General features: G+C 49.3%; 1 long non-coding RNA gene across 2 annotated transcripts in view; it reads left to right on the forward strand.

The window, feature by feature from the left end:
- Nucleotides 1–14037, forward strand: part of LOC147102858 (uncharacterized) — a 456768-nt gene that overhangs the window by 422371 nt on the left and 20360 nt on the right. Inside the window, exon 4 of one of the 2 annotated variants that reach the window (XR_015073135.1) lies at nt 5423–8445. The exons of the other annotated variant lie outside the window; for it this stretch is intronic. This is a non-coding gene — a long non-coding RNA (uncharacterized LOC147102858). Of the gene's footprint in view, nt 1–5422; nt 8446–14037 lie in introns of those variants that run through there. 2 annotated transcript variants of the gene reach the window in all.

The raw sequence follows: 14037 nt of genomic DNA on the forward strand, positions 1-14037 counted from the left end.
ACTCTCCTCCCCTCCCCCGCAGACACTCTCCCCCCTCCCCCGCTGACACTCTCCTCCCTCCCCCACTGACACTCTCCTCCCCTCCCCCGCAGACACTCTCCCCCCTCCCCCGCTGACACTCTCCTCCCTCCCACGCTGACACTCTCCCCCTCCCCCGCTGACACTCTCCTCCCTCCCACGCTGACACTCCCCTCCCCTCCCCCGCAGACACTCTCCCCCTCCCCCGCTGACACTCTCCTCCCTCCCCCGCCCTCCCCTCCCCTGCAGACACTCTCCCCCCTCCCCCGCTGACACTCTCCTCCCTCCGCCGCTGACACTCTCCCCCTCCCCCGCTGACACTCTCCTCCCCGCCCCCGCTGACACTCTCCACCCTCCCCCGCTGACACTCTCCTCCCTCCCCCGCTGACACTCTCCTCCCTCCCCCGCTGACACTCTCCTCCCTCCCCCGCTGACACTCTCCTCCCTCCCCCGCTGACACTCTCCTCCCCTCCCCTCCCCAGCTGACACTCTCCTCGCTCCCCCGCTGACACTCTCCTCCCTCCCCCGCTGACACTCTCCTCCCTCCCCCGCTGACACTCTCCTCCCCTCCGCCGCTGGCACTCACCTCCCCTCCCCTCCCCAGCTGACACTCTCCTCGCTCCCCCGCTGACACTCTCCTCCCTCCCACGCTGACACTCCCCTCCCCTCCCCCGCAGACACTCTCCACCCTCCCCCGCTGACACTCTCCCCCCTCTGCCGCTGGCACTCTCCTCCCCTCCCCCGCAGATATTCTCCCCCCTCCCCCGCTGACACTCTCCTCCCTCCCCCGCTGACACTCTCCTCCCTCCCCCGCTGACACTCTCCTCCCTCCCCCGCTGACACTCTCCCCCTCCCCCGCAGACACTCTCCTCCCCGCCCCCGCTGACACTCTCCTCCCCTCCCCCGCAGACACTCTCCCCCCTCCCCCGCTGATACTCTCCTCCCTCCCACGCTGACACTCCCCTCCCCTCCCCCGCAGACACTCTCCCCCCTCCCCCGCTGATACTCTCCTCCCTCCCCCGCTGACACTCCCCTCCCCTCCCCCGCAGACACTCTCCCCCTCCCCCGCTGACAATCTCCCCCCTCCGCCGCTGGCACTCTCCTCCCCTCCCCCGCTGACACTCTCCTCCCTCCCCCACTGACACTGTCCCCCCTCCCCCACTGACACTCTCCTCCCTCCCCCACTGACACTCTCCCCCCTCCCCCGCTGACACTCTCCTCCCTCCCCCGCTGACACTCTCCTCCCTCCCCCGCTGACACTCTCCTCCCTCCCCCACTGACACTCTCCTCCCCTCCCCCACTGACACTCTCCTCCCCTCCCCCGCAGACACTCTCCTCCCTCCCCCACTGACACTCTCCTCCCCTCCCCCGCAGACACTCTCCCCCCTCCCCCGCTGACACTCTCCTCCCTCCCACGCTGACACTCTCCCCCTCCCCCGCTGACACTCTCCTCCCTCCCACGCTGACACTCCCCTCCCCTCCCCCGCAGACACTCTCCCCCTCCCCCGCTGACACTCTCCTCCCTCCCCCGCCCTCCCCTCCCCCGCAGACACTCTCCCCCCTCCCCCGCTGACACTCTCCTCCGCCGCTGACACTCTCCCCCTCCCCCGCTGACACTCTCCCCCCTCCCCCGCTGACACTCTCCTCCCCTCCCCCGCTGACACTCTCCCCCTCCCCCGCTGACACTCTCCCCCGCAGACACTCTCCCCCCTCCCCCGCTGACACTCTCCCCCTCCCCCGCTGACACTCTCCTCCCTCCACCAGACACTCTCCTCCCTCCCCGCTCACACTCTCCTCCCCTCCCCCGCTGACACTCTCCTCCCCTCCCCCGCTGACACTCTCCTCCCTCCCCCGCTGACACTCTCCCCCTCCCCCGCTGACACTCTCCCCCCTCCCCCGCTGACACTCTCCTCCCTCCCCCACTGACACTCTCCTCCCTCCCCGCTGACACTCTCCTCCCTCCCCCGCTGACACACTCCTCCCTCCCCGCTGGCACTCTCCTCCCCTCCCCCGCTGACACTCTCCTCCCCTCCCCCGCTGACACTCTCCCCCCTCCCCCGCTGACACTCTCCTCCCCTCCCCCGCTGACACTCTCCCCCTTCCCCCGCTGACACACTCCTCCCTCCCCCGCTGACACTCTCCTCCCCCGCTGACACTCTCTCCCCTCCCCCGCTGACACTCTCCTCCCCTCCCCCGCTGTCACTCTCCTCCCCTCCCCCGCTGACACTCTCCTCCCCTCCCCCGCTGACACTCTCCCCCTCCCCCGCTGACACTCTCCCCCTTCCCCCGCTGACACTCTCCTCCCTCCCCCGCTGACACTCTCCTCCCTCCCCCGCTGACACTCCTCCCTCCCCCGCTGACACTCTCCTCCCTCCCCCGCTGACACTCTCCTCCCTCCCCCGCTGACACTCTCCTCCCTCCCCCGCTGACACTCTCCTCCCTCCCCCGCTGTCACTCTCCTCCCTCCCCCGCTGACACTCTCCTCCCTCCCCCGCTGACACTCTCCTCCCTCCCCCGCTGACACTCTCCCCCTCCCCCGCTGTCACGCTCCTCCCTCCCCCGCTGACACTCTCCTCCCTCCCCCGCTGACACTCTCCTCCCTCCCCCGCTGACACTCCTCCCTCCCCCGCTGACACTCTCCTCCCTCCCCCGCTGACACTCCCCCCTCCCCCGCTGACACTCTCTTCCCTCCCCCGCTGGCACTCTCCTCCCTCCCCCGCTGACACTCTCCTCCCCTGCTGACACTCTCCCCCCTCGCTGACACTCTCCTCCCAGTTCATATTGGCTCACTCCCCTTCTCAGACACACTGACACCCTCCTTCATCCGCCTGCAGTTCATGCATTTTATTTTTTCCCCTTAAACTTCTTCTGAGGTAAAAATCTGACTAATGTGGAATGAGATTAAGTTCAGGTCTTTATGTGGTGCAGTTGGTACAGTAGGGCTGAATGTCCAATGGGCCAGTCCCTACATTACAACCGTGACTACACTTCAAAAAGTACTTCATTGGCTGTAAAGCGCATTGGGATGTCCGGCGAACGTGAAAGGCGCTGTATATAAATGCAAGTCGTTCTTTCGTTTTTCTTTTCACTGGTGTTAGTGCGCAAGAGCGGAACTTCTGTCCTCCAAATTGAAGGTTGCAAACCGTGTCCCAAATCCTAGGGATGATTTCATTCACGGCACCCTGTGCGGTTGCTTTAGATAAGCCTGTCCTTATCCCTAGGTGGATGCTGGACTGACCCACACTGCTCCGTTAAAGGGGACTCAGAGGCAAGGGAGTCCAATTGTTTTTCTTTAATTAAGGTAGTGGATCCCCTTCAGGATAAATATCTTAATTTGGGTTAATCCTGGAGCCTTTACAATGACCTAGAAGGAGTTCATGCCGGCTCTCAGCTGGTGAGTGTTCTGTTGAATCCTTATGAGTCTGTAGAATTCCTGGGGTAGCCTGGCAAGCCCGCCAGACATGTCCCATTGACATGGGTGGTGGGTGGAAGACTTGCCCTCTCCCCTCCCCATGGGAATTTCCTCAGGGTGGTATCCTGACAAAACCAGCTTCTGTGCCAAGCTCTGGCTCCGGCCGGGTGATCGGCCCACTCTCTGTCCTGGCGCCCAATGGGAATCTGTGGCCCTGTACCTTTATCTTGAAGGGCTGGTAACACGATAACTAATATGCTTAATTTACACCTCTGTAGTGCAGGTTCAAGCCCTTAAAATAACGTTAACCTTAGAATCTATGCACTCATGGTTGCTTTGTTGGTGGAGAGCCATTAGAGACCTCTACTTTGAACCCTTCCCCACTTCTACCCACACATGCACATTTCATTGCATTTTTGACAGTAAGTACCAGTAAGTACCAGTACTCAGAAGCACAATATTTGTCAGTTACTTAACCTCATTGGTCTTTCATTTAAAGTGTGTAACTGGTAGTTTCCAGTTAAGGTATCGCCTTGCCTCAGTAACCTTCTATCAGCTGAATGTGGACCAGACAATGGTGGGGTCAAAATTCCTCTGCCGAAAGGCAGTCCTGGGACGCAAGCCAGGCCCAGGAGACCTGACTGAAGTGGGAATTGTAGTAGGACCTGGGAACTCCAGGTTTCTGCTCAATTCTGTGGCGAGGCCTGGAGTGGGCAGATCTTCCATCCCTCCCCCGAAACGCGATGTCCTAAGATCAGAGGGGACTGGGCCGAGGAGACCGAGTAATCACACCAGGGTTTTCCTGGGCCCAGCCTCCTTCCCGGCCAGCGATCTGAATTCTGGGATGAACTTGGTGCACAGGTCAGCTCAGTGGCGGAAGTGGGGCCCACCAAGAAGATCCAGGCCTGGACCCCCCCCCCCCCCCCCCCACACATCAGTTTACCGGCACAAAGGACTTCCGGCCCCTTTATAGGAAGCCAATTGGTCAGATGTTAAAGAAGTTTCAGTGCTGGTGACACTGGCTGGCCACCAAACATGTTTGCCTGCCTTGCGTTTCATATTGGCACAGGTACCTGCCAATGACCTATAAATGAAGTGACTCCGCTTTGACCTCAGATACTCTGGCGGGGTCAAGAGCAGGGTCACCAAAGCCTAACTCCATTGCACTTTTGCCAGCGGAGCGGGATGGAAAGTTTTCCGCCCCAGAGTCCTTAACCGGGTTGCACATAACATTTAGCTAAAAGAAGATAAGGAGAACCCCGTAGTCTTAAAAGAGAAAGTTATTATTTTGAAGGCTGAGAACAGCAGCCAGTATTCAAAATGTTCAATGAGCACAGCGATAGCACTGAAGGAAGGCACACCCACTCTTATAAAATTCGCTAAGGGTGCGTTTAAACTACAAGTTTAGCAGCAATGCAAAGCCGTTTTGGCTTCACACTGACACTAAACTGTGAGCCTTGAATTTGCTTCCTATTTGTACCCAGAGTCACACGTAACTGGGCACAATCAATTATGTGGTAAAAGATCGTGGAATTTTGTGCGTAAGTGAGTTACGATGCAAGTAAGACATGCCCGAATCTCCTCAATCTTTTATGGCCTCCTATCAGTCCCACTTCCTGAACACAGCTCCGACAATGAAACTGGCCCCGCCCCAAGTTCTCTGCAAGTTTCCTGCAATGGCGCTTGCTCAGAGGCTCTCTTCAAATTACCACCAGATTTTCAGAGGCTCCACAAGAAAGGATTCATACAGAAGCCACACAGAGTAATTAGCCAAGTGTCTCCTTTTACATTTTATGATTGTTTAAACCAATAAATATAACATTTCCCTTTTTCTAAGTAGAAAGCTAAGAAAAATGGCAAAGTTTTACATCCAATGTCTTGAGGCACTGTAATTAGCAATCGTTATGAGCAAATATCCCTCGAGCGTGTCATAGCAATGAATCATAGGCTAATATAATCCTAAAATGAATGATTTCCTCTTGTCCCTGACAGCACTGTTTGACCTCCTCACCTGCTCGTCTCTCCTAGTCCAGACCTGTCATACTTTACCACCTACAAATCCTAAACTATCACTCGGAGGCTAAAGGTGGAAGAGTTCGAGTGCTGCTTTGCTGCTATAGTCAACGTTTTTCCACCTCAGGACAACTTTGGCGTGTGAAGTTCAATTATCTGTGTGGATTTTTCCAACTAGTTCATGCAGAGGTGTCCGATCTGCCCTTTTACCTTAATTAATGCCTTACCTTTACCAGGTTGCTTTTTCATCAAAGGCCAGCTTATAGAAGGGAAAACCAGCAATCTGGTGAAGCCATGTTCAGTGACTAAAGTAAACAACTCGTCTTTGGTTACCTCAGGTATGAAATGAGTAATGCTGCTGTTATGAGAACCGACGGCTCGTTCATTCTGTGAAGCTGCCTCATTCGTTGTATAAAAGTGACTGTATACTTACACTTTTGCCCTTGGCTAATAAAATTGAATCATTTACATTTCTCCCCTTTTCTCTTGTCTTCTCCTGAAGTCTCTGGCTCAAGGTCCCAAAAGGCTGTTCTTCGTGGGTGACGTGTTGGCATAGTTGGCAAGCTAATCAGCCATGGGTGCATCACACAGCTGAGCCTGATGGTGTCCTCTGCTGATATCCACACGTGCACACATTCCTGAAGGATCACAAGATAGAGATCAAAGGTTTTTTTTTTAAGTCTGTGCCCAGGTGATCCAGTGCATATTCAGTGAATATCGGGCAGGTAGAAATGCACGTTTGTGAAGGAACCCGCCTGATTTTCTTCCAGTAATTTATGTCAAAAGTTCAGAACGCACGATTTTCCTGCCCTGGGTGCACTTCTGGTGTGGCACTATCTGCCACCCCCTGGCTGGGCCTTGTGCCTGAAAATCAGGGAGACAAATTGGAGCGCAGTTGCGGGTCTGAGAGGCTTGGAGCTGTTCTCCCTGTGGTAGCCTGAAGGCCTCGAGGCCTTTCAATTGTCCTGGAACCGGGGGTGGGGAGGGGAGGGTCGGGTCCATGTTAGCAACATCAATCTGCCTCCTTCATATTTCAGGCTGCGCATCAGGGTCACTCCAGGGAATCTTCGCAGGACATGGGAGTGGTGGGGGGAAGCGGGGGTTACAGGGGGATACCTGGCAAAATTGGTCTCCACCCCGTTTTTCTCTTCACTAAGCCTGGGCAACAATGATTTACCAGGTGCAGCAAAGAGAATAATCCACCCAATGGTATCTCAACATAGAGCAGAGATCATGCCTGGAAGCTCCCTGGTTTGTATGGTATAGTATTGGGTATTGAATGTACACACTGAGTTATCTGGGAGCTGTTGTAAAGCAGTAGATTAAAAAACAACAACCAAAAGACATGAATGCCACCAGCTCAACCGCTTCCCATTCACCTCAAACCCTCTTGCTCGAGCCCATACACAAGTGAGCCAGTTTTAGCCACCGTTACTGGCACAGAAGGAGTAGATTTTCCAAGAATGCGCTAGCTGTGGAGGATGAATGTAAAATTGCAGGAAACTTCTCCCACAGTGTTGGTAGCACCCTCCCCTCTGAGTCAGAAGGTTGTGAGTTTAAGTCCCACTCCAGAGACTTGAGCACAAAAATCTAAGGCTGACACTCCAGTGCAGTACTGAGGGAGTGATGCACTGTTGGAGGTGCCGTCTTTCGAATGAGACGTTAAACTGAGGCCCCGTCTGCCCTCTCAGGTGGACGCAAAAGATCCTATTTTGAAGAAGAGCAGGGGGGTTATCCCCGATGTCCTGGCCAATATTTATCCCTCAATCAGCATCACTAAAACAGATTATTTGGTCATTATCACATTGCTGTTTGAGGTATCTTTCTGTGCGCAAATTGACAGCTGCGTTTCCTACATTACAACAGTGACTCTTCAAAAAGTACTTAATTGGCTGTGAAGCACTTTGTGATGTTCAGTGGTTGTGAAAGGCGCTATATAAAAGCAAGTCTTCCTTTTTCTTTATGTGTCAACAGGACCCCAATATCCATGGTCCAAATTCAAGTCGTGCTTACCTCATCCCACTTTTTTTTAGTGTTTTATTTGACCTGTGCAATAAACTTCAGTCATTTTCATTTTGCCTGAGGCTGAAGAGCTGGAATCTGACCACCCTAAAACTGAGGTTTGTCATGATAATGAGATTGTGCAATGCGGTTATTTGTTTGTACAGTTCTTGTTGCAAGATTGGATCCTGCTCTGACTGAGCAATGTTAAAGGCTTTTGTTGTGGTAATACATTCAAAGAAAGGAGAATATAATGATGACCGTTTTAGGGAATTGTTTATACTGTATTGCAAATTTCTATTGCTCAGTATGATAACCATGTATTGCAGTTTTAAAGATTTGTGATTTAATTTTCATTTTAATGTCATGCTTTTTCTGAAGAGATTTCTGTTTTTCTGCTTGTCAGTGAAGGTGCCTTTGCTTACAGCCCAAGCAGCTATGCTAAGATTCTCTGTGGGACAAATTCTACACTAGTTCCTCCATTCTTTAGTTGTTAATCTTTGATCAAGGAACTTGTGCTGGAAGACTCACACTGGATGAAAATGCTCTGTCTGTAAACAATGGCCAATCTGGTTTTTCATTTGATTAAAGTACTTTATAAACAAAAAGCATTGGAAAAATCATTTTTGGAAATGTTGAACTTGAAACTGCACTGAACACAACGAGAGTTTAAAAAAACACAGGTGAGAATATTTTCTTTTGTTGCTGAAAGATGTGACAGGGAGTGGGAATGTGTGGGTGTATAGGTACGTATAAGGCCAGCAAGAGTGTTAATCAACAAAAGAAAGTGCATGAGGAAGGAAAACAGCCACAAGTAACAACTGGGAGGGAAAAAAGTGAGAGGGAGAAAGCAAAAACTACGTTTTCATAGAGCATTTAATGTGGAAGAACATCCCAAGGTAGCTCACGGAGGCACAATCATACAAAAATGGATGCTGAGCAAAAGAAAGAGATGTTAGGAGGGGTGACGGAAAGCTTGGTCAAAGAGGTAAATTTTAAGACATGCCTTAAAGGAGGGGAGGCATATGGAGAGTTTTAGGAGCTTGGGGAGGGAATTTCAGAGTGCAAGGCCTGGATGACTGAAGACACAGCCGCCAATGGTGGGCGAAGGGAGGGGGTGATCCACAAAAGGGCAGAGTCAGAGGAACAGTTCTGGGGGAATTGTAGGACTGGGCAAGGATGCAGAGATAGGGAGGGATGAGACCATGAAGAGATTTAAACTCGAGGATGAGAATTTTAAAGTTTAGGCATTGGGGATTGGCAGCCAATGTAGGTCAGTAAGGATACAAATGATGGGTGAGTGGGACCTGGCGGGGATAGAATACTAGCAGCAGAGCTTTGGATGAGCCTAAGTTTATGGAGGATAGGAGGCTGTCCAGGAAAGCATTGGAATAGTCGAGACAAGAGGTGACAAAGGCATGGATGAAAGTTTCAGCAGCAGATAGGCTGAGGTGAGGGCAGAAGCAGGCGATGTTACAAAGGTGGAACTAGGCTGTCTCTGTGGTGGGGAGGATATGGAGTTTGACACTCAACCTGATTGTGAATAACTGGCTTCAACCTGAGACAGTGGCCGGGGAGGGGGGTAGATGTGATGGCGAGTACGGAGTTTGTGGCAGGTTTAACTGGAGGAATTTGCAGCTCATCCAGGACTCGGAGAAGCAGTCTGACAGCTCAGAGGTAGTGGTGCGGTCCAGGGAAATGGTGCAGGTAGAGCTGGATGTTGTCAGTGTACACGTGGTACCTCATGTCTTTGGATGAATGTTGGTAAGGGACAGCACATTGATAAGGAAGAGCAGGGGGCTATGGATAGATCGTCGGGGACACCAGAGGTAATTGTGTGGGGGTGAGAAGAGAATCCATTGCTGGAGATGCTCTGGTTGTGATTGACTAGGTAACAATGGAACCAAGCAAGGGCAGTCCCACTAAACTGCACAACAGAAAGAAAGAAAGTCTTGCATTTATATAGTGCCTTTCATGACCATCGGATGTCTCAAAGTGCTTTACAGCCAATGAAGTACTTTTGAAGTGGAGTCACTGTTGTAATGTGGGAAACGCGGCAGCCAATTTGCGCACAGCAAGGTCCCACAAACAACAATGTGATAATGACCAGATAATCTGTTTTTGTTATGTTGGTTGAGGGATAAATATTGGCCAGGACACCGGGGATAACTCCCCTGCTCTTCTTCAAAATAGTGCCATGGGATCTTTTACATCCACCCGAGAGAGCAGACGGGCCCTCGGCTTAACGTCTCATCCGAAAGACGGCACCTCCAACAGTGCAACAGAGGAGGAGAATGGTGTGGTCGACTGTGTCAAAGGCTGCAGAGAGGTTGAAGAGGATGAGGAGGAATAGTGCAGCATGGGCGCAGCCACAGAGGATGTCATTTTTGACGATGATTAGTGGGGTTTCAGTGCAGGAATGGCAACATTATTGGAGAGATCCAAAACATGGAGTTGCAGGAAAGATGGGCATGAATGGGGGAGGCGACCACATGTTCAAGGACTTTGGAGAGCAAAGAGAAAACAAGTGAATAATAGAGAAAAAAATGAGCAACAGAAGGGAATTGCTGTGAAAATAATTCCCTCAGTGCTGCTAGGTGGTCACAATCTTTGGTGCAATCAGATTAAAATATTTTTAAAAACCCTCTGGCTAGTCTTAAACCAGGACCCTTCACCCATACCTACTCCTACTTACAGAAGAAACTAGGAGATGTGTGGCTGAGAGGCGTGAATGGTTGAAAAATTGAGTTAGCTTAACATCAAGAGTTTTGATTTGTGAAACAAAATCTACCTGTAATTTTCATTTGTAAAACAGGAAATGCATTATTCTTGTAAAACAATATGCCTGAAAGCCAATGAATGTGTGTATTCAGAATATAAAATTTGTATTCAGCATATGAATATGAATGGGCTGTTGCCAGAACATGACCTGCTGAACCTCTGCACAACAATCTCGCATTATGAAATCAGGATGTACTTTTCTAGATAAAGTTGATAAGACAGAATTCCCATCTAATCAGACAGTGGGATCAGCACAAATCTTTCACAGGGATAACACAAACCAGCGACACTACATTAATCTGCCTCGGCTTGCCTTGACTGACTTGCTTCACATTACCTGAGGGGGAATAGTCTCGATCCTGGAAGATGAGATAAGCTCCGCAAGCATGCTGGGAAGGGGATGATAGTAACCATGGCGATGATGCTGTGATCCAGGTGTTCTGAGCACTGAACCTTCTCAGCTTTACATTAGGGCAGCCTCAGCATAAACTTATCTCCCACAGGTCCCAGCAGTGAAGTCTCGGTCTATTGTTTGGGTCAGATGGCGAGGATACGTTTGTCTTTCACTTACGCATGTTAAATGTGGGGCAATATCGGCAATGATTTAAAGATCATTGATGCTGGCATAGTGTTGACTTTAATCCTTTGTGTAAACAATCTTGGTGCATGCCTTCTCTTCTGCACGTTGTCTGTGGCTTGTGTGCTTTAATATGGCATCCCTGCCAACATGTGATTGCAGTGTTTCAGCAAAGTCTACCAGGTTCAGAGGTGAATAGAAATTACAGCGCAAAAACTATCAGAAGGATACAACATTATTTAGGAATTTTGACCATTCTAAATTAACTGATGACAGGCTGTAAAATCAGTAATTCTATTACTTGAACATATTAATTGAAAAGTTTTTAATTAAGCGCTCAGTTCTACTTGCTATGAAATTAGATTTGACGTTTTATTTTCATATACTGTATTCCTGACACAATCTGAGTGACACAGCGGATTGCAAATCCTTCACTCTGGAAACTAAACCCAGCTTAGAGAGTGGCAGTAACATGTCAAAGATACAAAATGAAATGAGTTTGCACAGTCTCAAACCAGCTCACAATGAACCAAACTATCGCTAAACTGACACTAGACGAGCAGTGCAGCTCAAACATGCCATAAGGACAGATATTGTAAGAAAAACAAATGTCACTCTGGTGTAGTGTGAGTGCTCATATGGGCTTGACATTTAAGAAGATTGTTGCAACATAGTAGGTGGATTTCACATTCTCTTTGCACTGTGCTAATCCCGACCTGGAAGTACTTAATGCTGGCATTAGATGTAAAATATATGGGATATGCTCCTTTATCTAATGTTATTATCCCTTTACCTTGATAACTAAAAACACAGTATTACTGATGTGAAGGAATCATGTTGTTAAATGTTTTACATTAATGTAGACAGACAATTTCTCAGCAGTAAAAAGGTTTGGAACTACCTAGAATGAGTATATATCACGCATTTGCTTGTGTCACAAAAACTTATAACTGGCATTCATTTACAACGTCTTTCAACTACAGAACCAGCCTCTACCTGGTATAGATTTCTGGTAACCATGTGGAGAATTAAATATTAAAGTATTACACCTCTGTTAATATAGCAAATGAACAAAATACATAGGAGTGTGCTAAGCCTTTGTGATGAGTTTGTGTAATTTCACCCCCTGTTGGGTTTTACTCTTGTATGCTATGATGCCAACTGAGCTGCCTATTGTAGGGTAACTTCCTTCTAGTTACTTGTTAGTTAGTCACTGTGTTTGAAATTATAGGCCCAGAAATTCGGGTCGGAGGCTTCCCGCGGGTGCAAGCCCTCAACCTGCACCTACCTAGCGCGCCGGACGTTGTGCTGTGGGCCCGCGTGGGATTCCGATCCTGGGCCTCCTCCAGCTGCCGGCGTGCAGTGCTCGCGTATCCCAGGGGTGCAGTTAGTTCGAAGCGTCCCCTGGGATCACGTGGGCCATGGAGAGCCAATCGTAGCAGGGAATCTCTATTCATAGATTTGACAGGAAGACCTGTCAAATTTATGAATAGAGTTTGGCCCCAAAACATAACTAAAACTTCAAATACATTTTTTTGTTAAATCACATTTTAAAAATAACTATAAATTACATAAAATAACTTTTAAACAATAATTTACATTTTTGAAAAAATTAATTACAGTTTTGAATGGGGCTAAAAATAAACTTACCTTTCTTTAAAGTATTTAAAAATAATAAACCTGTGGAAAAAATGTTTTAATTTAACTTAATTCACCACTTACCTTGTTAAAAGCAGGCCTTGTGACTGCTTTTTAAAAGCGTAGCTGCTGGAGACTTACCCTCCCGGAGAAATCTGGAAAAAAAACTGAAGTTCCAGGCGACGCGCTGCCTCTCCGGCGCACGCATTCAACCTGTGAACCCCTTCCTTGAAGGGAACGGAAGTTCCGGTTTCCCGCGCATGCGCAGTGCATTGTGAACACGTTGGCCAAAAACCTTTAACTGAAATTTCATTGATGATACCTTCATAAGATACTCTTCTGTGGTGTCAAATCATTCCTTTTGCAGCATCGCAGTAGTAATGAAAAATTGTCCATTATTGCCTATTACAGTACAAGCTCCAAATCGTGCCTCAAACAGTAACTGAAACTGGAGCTAATTAACAAAGCTGGACTCCAACATTACTGGACTGGGAATTTGAAGATCGCAGGCCTATTATTAATTGCCCAGTAGAGTAGATGGCCATATATTATTGCTTTCTACTATAAATAAATACTGCATCTTAATTTCTCTGTGGGCTAGTCAGTGCCTTCAGATTTTGTGAACCTACAACGATTCATGCAGCTAACTCCTTATAGTCTGTAGAACACAGCCGACGTGCTACAAGCACACGATTCTTATTGATTTCCATTTCTATGCTTGTTGGATCTATTCAGCCAAGCTTCATGCACTATCATGTTGCAGTTCTTAAATACAGAGTTTATGTTTAGACTAGAAATGTATATATATTTTTTGCTTTTACCAACAACAACAGCCTTAATTTATGTAGTGCTGCTAACATAAAAAACAACCCTAGGTGCTTCGCCGAAAATGGGCACAGAGTCAGTAAGGGAGAGATTAGGAGAGGTGACGAAGAGTTTGGTTGAAGAGATTGGGTTCTGAGGAGTTTAAAGGAGGAGAAAGAAGTGGAGGGGATTAGTGATGGAATTCCAGAGAGCATAATCCAGGCAGTTGATGGATGTGTCACCAATGGCAGGGTAAAGGGAGGGGTGCACAAGTGCCTGGAGTCAGAAGAGTGTACTGTTTGGGGCGGAATATGGTGCTGGAAGAGGCTGCAGTAATATACCAGGGTGAGGCCAAACCTATTTGAAGACAAAGAAGAACATTTTTAATTTAGGTCTCGGGAGGGCCGAAAGCCAGTCTAGGTCAGCAAGGACAGAAGTGATTAATGATTGGCCTTAGTGCAGGTCATAATACATGCAGAGGACTTTTGGGCAACTTTGGCTGCAAGGCTGGCAACAGTGGGGAAGCAGTACGAACATTTAAAAGGAGGAACTTGAATTTCTAGGTTAATGGAACCTCACAGCACAGAAGGAGGCCGTTCAGCCCATCATGCCTGTGCCAGCTCTTTTTATGAGTTATCCAATTAGTCCCGCTCGCCTGATCTTTCCCCCGTAGCCCTGCAAATGTTTCCTTTTCAAGTATATATCCAATTTCCTTTCGAAAGTTACTATTAAAATTGCTTCCACCACCCATTCAGGCAATGTATTCCAGATCATAACAACTTGCTGCGTAAAA

The sequence above is a fragment of the Somniosus microcephalus genome, chromosome 21, assembly GCF_052327205.1.
Source record: "Somniosus microcephalus isolate GS21.2 chromosome 21, FLI_Smic_1.0, whole genome shotgun sequence".
Lineage (NCBI taxonomy): Eukaryota > Metazoa > Chordata > Chondrichthyes > Squaliformes > Somniosidae > Somniosus > Somniosus microcephalus.